At 56.8% G+C, this 5,680-nt stretch overlaps 1 non-coding gene across 1 annotated transcript; it reads left to right on the forward strand.

Moving 5' to 3' along the window:
* Positions 1-4,593: 4,593 nt before the first annotated feature.
* Positions 4,594-4,784, forward strand: LOC111765623 (U2 spliceosomal RNA). Its single transcript, XR_002797919.1, has one exon. It is a non-coding gene; the product is annotated as a U2 spliceosomal RNA (small nuclear RNA).
* The last annotated feature ends 896 nt before the right edge of the window (positions 4,785-5,680 follow it).

The raw sequence follows: 5,680 nt of genomic DNA on the forward strand, positions 1-5,680 counted from the left end.
TGCTCTCTCGGCCCCCTAGTGACTACTCCGGGCCCCTCCTCTCTTCTGTAAATGGCATCCATTCTCACATTTCCGTCCCCCACCATCCCCCTTGACCATGAACTCTTAGGGGGCCATCACCTCTCAGAGCTGGGCCCGGAGAAAGGGATGCTGCCTGGGAACTGTCCAGCCACTCTCCCCGACCCTCCCCGACCTCCCCCTTCCCCTGCCCCCACAGTTCTTGGCTCCCCTGCAGCGAGGGTCACCCACCGGGACCACGACGACATCGCACAGCGGCGAGGGCACAAGGGCACCCGTCCTGCCTCCCCAGACAGGCCTGTCCCGGGTCCCGGCGCAGCTCTGCAGGCACTCGGGCCTGTGCAGGTCCCTTAGTGCAGACGCCGCGGGGCCGAACCCCGCTGAGGAACCGCAGAAAAGTGCCCTGCAGGGAGCTCAGTGGCGAGTGTTGACTTGCAACGGGCCGTCTTCCATTCCAACGAACGTAACCCAGGGCAGCCCTTCCCGGGCTGCGACTGCCCGGGACCCGAGCTATTACTGAGCAGAAGACGAACGCGGACGCCGGCAGCGAGGCCCCGGAAAGGGGGAGCTGGGGGGGGGGGGGCTGAAAAGCCACGCAGGTCACGACGTGCTGGGCAGGGGCTGGCCCGTGTGGGAGCCACCGTCTCCGGGCAGTGCAGCTGCTGAGCGTGACGCTCGTGCCGGGGGGAAAGGGGCAGTGAACCGCAGCAAACGCTTGGTTGCAGAGGCTCCGGGAAGTCCCGGGGACTGCTCTTGCCTCAGAGGCCCCGGCCGCCGCCCCGCACCCCACTCGGGAAGGGCTCGGGCTTGTTTCTATCGCTTTAACAGCCGGTACGTTCTTTTCGGGCGGCAGCCGACTAAGCGGGTGTTCTGGGGCTAGAAGGGGGTCCGAGGGGTCCCGCTCCGCCCCCCCCCCCCCCCCCCACGCAGCGATCTCGTAGGGCGGTACTGCCGGGAGCCGTGCGTTCTTCTCGCTCCGGGAGCCCGGCCTGGACGTGTGCGCCTTGGGCTTTGCGGGGGGCGCCCCCCACGAGCGGCGGGGCGGGCGGAGCGCTCAGCCTCGTCCAGGCGCCCTCAGTCCCAAAGCCTCGGGCCACCGAGCCGAGCCTCTGGAAAGCTCTCTGCATAGACTGGCCAGCTTCTCCCACCTCTCCCCAGGTCCGGAGACGGGGTTCTTCCCGCCCGCCAGCTCCCACCCCCTCCGCCCACCCCCTCCACCCGCTCCGTCCTTCCCCGTGGAACTGCCTCAGCTTCCCTCCCGGCCGTTTCTTCTCTCCCGCCCCTCATCCCACCGGGCCTAGAGGCGCTGTTCTTGCTCTGGCTGCCCCTCACAGACTAGACCACCCTCCCTGTCCCTTCACCGCTGCTGACCCCGGCTGTGAGTCGCGCACACCGTCAGACTCTCCCTCCGGCCACCTCTCCTCCCGCCCTGTGTCGTCCGTCCGTCCCGCCGCAGGTCCCTCGCACTGCGCGCCCACCCGCGCCTTCCACGTTGTTCGCTCCTGGCTCACTGGTCTCCATCCGAGATACTCCCGTCACAATCCTCGCGGATCTCAATAACCACGACGACGACCGTTCCAGCAGGGGCTTCCCCCCTACCCCCAGCCGCCCACTTCCCCTGGCCCACCCTAGACCCCTGTCGTCACCGGGTGACCGGAACCCCATTCGTTCCCAGCATCGGGTTCTGCAGTCCCCTTCTGCCTTGCCCTGCCTGCCACCTCTCCCCGGCCCCGCCCCTCCCCGTGGTCCCCGCGTCGCCCTTTCGCCAGATTCCTCACCTGGCCTGCCCCCCCCCCCCCCCTCGGCTCCCTCGCCGCCCCCCAGCTCTGTCAGACCCCCGCGGCCGGCCGCCAGCCTGGCTGAGGCCGCCTCTGGGCCGGTCTGGGCCGGCGGCGCGTGTCGGGCTGAACGCGGGTGGGGAGGAGGTTCGGCCCAGGCCCACCCGGCTCCCCTGCGCCCTCCGCAGCAGGCCCGGGGGGAGCACACCCCCGCTTACCCTCCGGGTCCCACGGGCCCTTCCCTTTTCGTGTGTGTTTCACGTATTTCAAGTCATTTCGTGGGTTAATTTACAAAAGTGAAACTAAAGGATAGTGGGAAACGGTTTTATTAGAAATTGAAATGAGAATTTACGCACTTTTTATTTCATCTCTTCCCGGTTTTGAAGGTAGAGCAGCTACCCGACGTGGGCCACGTCCTCGAAACGCGGTGGACTGGTCCGCTCCCCCACTGTCACGCCACGAGCCCGCACTGTCCCCATCCTGTAAATCAGGGTTTCCTAACCATTTTTTGTTCCACGGACCCCCTTAGCCAGTCAGGTGAAAACCACGGACCCCTTCTCAGGATGTAGGCACCGACGTCACGGTGCTCGACATCGGAGGTCAGAGAAAAGAAAGAAAATGAGTTGGATTTTTTCAATTCAAGCTCACGGGCCCCCTGGGTCCGTGAACACCCTGATTGAGAACCATGGCTGTAAAGGACCCCTGCGGTAAATGCTGATTCCAGATTTCAAATCCCATCTCCCACGGGCTGTTGCTCATCACTACTTTAGGCTCTTCTTCTGGTGCCTGTACCGTCAGAGCACAAAACTCAAAAGAATTTTTCCAGACCTCGTAAATTTGTTGAATTGCAAATTCTTGAGTTTGAGATGATTACATTCAGGATATTGTCCTTCTGAAGACACACAGTCTGAGATTTCACTTACATCACCCATTCCCCCCTCACTCGAGTCTGGGGTGCTGCTGCCGGTCCCTTCTGCGTCCACCTCCGATCTGATTCATCTGATAATCTTGGTATGTTGTTCCTCTGTCAATTTCCACTTCTTTGTCATTATGGGAGGAGAATGAAAATTTCTGAGTTCTCCACTGTGTTTGACTGAAAGCAAAAATCAGACCACAAAGACGGTGTCTCCCATCTCCTCGTTTACCTTCTTGAAAGACGATGCAATACTTTGGGGTACACGATAAAAAAATGGAAGGGTGGTGCCATAGTGATGGCCCAATTTCCCTGTCGCACCGTCCTTCTAAGCAACGCCGTCAGACCTCCCTTAACTTATTCTTGTAGACTTTTTTGTCGTAACTGGGGAATGATTGATGAGTCACTACCAAAAAAAACAAACAAACCCAAAAAAGTTCCTAGGCTGACAAAACAGCAAGTCGTCTCATCTCATAATGCGCCTTAGATTGTGAGCAAGAGAAAAGCAGCCCCGGAAGCTGGCGTGGTGGCATCAGCCAGGCCTTGGAGCTTCCGGGAGCTGGCCGGGCACTCACGACTGGGCCACTGAACAACAACGTCAACATGAGACAGGGCCACTCTGAGCCTGTGATGAATCAAGACAAGGAGAAGACCACTCCACAGTCACGTCTGAACACAGACGAGAATATTGTCCAAAGGACCAAACATCCCCCTACGCCGGCTAAGGTGAGTGACTGTTGCTACTTAAGCAATTACAGCTCTGGCCCGGCTCTCGTCGTCGTCTTCCCTCCTTCTTGAGAAGATTTACTAAGACACCCCGTCATCTAATTGCCCTTGCTTCCTGACAGCATCCCATCCAGAGGAAAGCCTCTGTCTACTTAAACCCTCCCCACATCACCTCACAAGCCCCAATCTGACACTAGGTCATTCCTGTCACCCTCTTACTGAGACGCCCCATGGTCCCCCGTGGCGTGCGTTCTGCCGCCTCGCGACGAGCAAGAGAGTAATACTAGCCCAGCTCCCAGCTCGTCTGTCTCCTGGTGTGCTCCTGGTGGTCTTTGGCTGGGTGATGCGGCAAGGCGTAAAGGGCCCAATGGACCCGTATGGTAACTGCAAGACAGAAGGGGTTTTCTTCTGTTAAAAGAAAAGAATACGTTCTCTCTTTTCACTGGAAGACCTCTAAAAGAGAGTAGAAGTCATGAAGTACCAATATTTACAAACAGGATTGTTCAAAAGAGAAAGGAGGGGGAAGGGAAGGGGAGAGAGGGCGAAAGAATATACTCCCGCGACTCATCAATCGAAAGCAAAAAGGTTTAAGGGGTGCGTGCGTGCGTGCGTGCGTGCGTGCGTGCGTAACGCAGCAAGTACGGTGAAAGGATTGCTCTTAGGTGGTGGACATACGGGTGTCCACTGTAAAGCTGTTTCAACGTAGCTGTATGTTTGAACATTTTTGAAAAGAAAAAGAAATGCTGGAAGGTAAAACCTCAAGGAGCGGTACGCGTCCTTACACGCTCTGGGCTGAGCCTCCTCTTTTTGGGATAACGAGGCTGAAGGCGCTCTTCTGCTAATCCTGTTTTACGTGCGGTTTTCAGTTCCAAGACCAGGGGGCCGGCACCGAGAGCAGGAAATGACGCGCGCGGGCGCGGGCGGGACATGCAAATTGAAAATTGCAACCTCGCCCAGGAGCTGTGGGGAACAAATTAATAAAAGGCGTAAATCCCTCCAATAAGTAACCTGACAAAGCATTATGTACCACAAATGTGTGAGCATAATACGCTGTCAAACACGGGAAAGGGAATGTGTTTTCAGCTGCGGTGACCTTTCTCACCGTGATCGAAAGATGAGCGAGAAGAGAGGTGCCGTCGGCCAGCCGCTACGGCTGGCATCGCTTCTCGGCCTTTTGGCTAAGATCAAGTGTAGTATCTGTTCTTATCAGTTTAATATCTGATACGTCCTCTATCCGAGGACAATATATTAAATGGATTTTTGGAGCTGGGAGATGGAATAGGGGCTTGCTCCGTCCACTCCACGCATCGACCTGGTATTGCAGTACCTCCAGGAACGGTGCATCCCCTTCGGGGAAAAATCAGTGTCATCAATAATAGACTCTTACTATACCCCGGGTTTTCTCTTCTGAACTCCGCTCGCTGGGCCCCAGGGTCCTTGCACCCCGTTTTCTCTCCCCGTGGGGTGGTGCTGCTTCTCGGCTCGCGGGAGATAGTTTCCGAGCGCAAGCCACTCCATGTGCGGCCCGTAAGGGTGCCGGCGGCCACAGCTCGGGGAGCGCCAAGGCAGGAGTATGGAAGCACCGACCCCAGGTCGGTCCTCGCGGTCAGTGACAAGGACCTTCGGTGCACGTGTTTACCCCTTTATCCCTCCGCTTGCTGTGGCGGAAAGAGTAAACAGCCTGAGGTGCGCAGCGCGAGGTTTGTCGTACCTGTGTTTTTGCAAGTTATCGTTTGAATGCCGGTGTTCTCAATTACTTTGGGTGCCTCGCAGCGAAAATCCTGGGTCATATGATAAGTTCCCATGTTTAGCTTTTCCAGGCACCGCCGAACTGTTCCCTACATCGCCTGCGATGTTTTTACGTTTCCACCAGCGCCATGTCACGTGTGCTGGTTGGTTGCAGTCTCTCCACATCCTTGCCAACACTTTTTTTTTTTGGGGGGGGGGGGCAGGTCTTACTTTTTGAACGAACTTTATTGAGGCATGATTTACGTACAGCGAAAGGCATCTCTTTTTAAATGCGCAGTTTGTTGAGGTTTGTCCGTTGGACACCCCTGGTCATCCGCTACCACGGTAAAGATAACGAACATTTCCATCGTTCCCCGAAGAAAAGCCCCGAGATGAAACGCTATGCTCACCCATGAAAATGAGCAAGGCATTTTTTGAAGCTATTCTTTATATATACTATATATAGGTCTATATATACTTTTTAAAATTGTACGATTGGACCAATGGGACTTGGGTG

This window comes from Dasypus novemcinctus, unplaced genomic scaffold, assembly GCF_030445035.2.
Source record: "Dasypus novemcinctus isolate mDasNov1 unplaced genomic scaffold, mDasNov1.1.hap2 scaffold_595, whole genome shotgun sequence".
Lineage (NCBI taxonomy): Eukaryota > Metazoa > Chordata > Mammalia > Cingulata > Dasypodidae > Dasypus > Dasypus novemcinctus.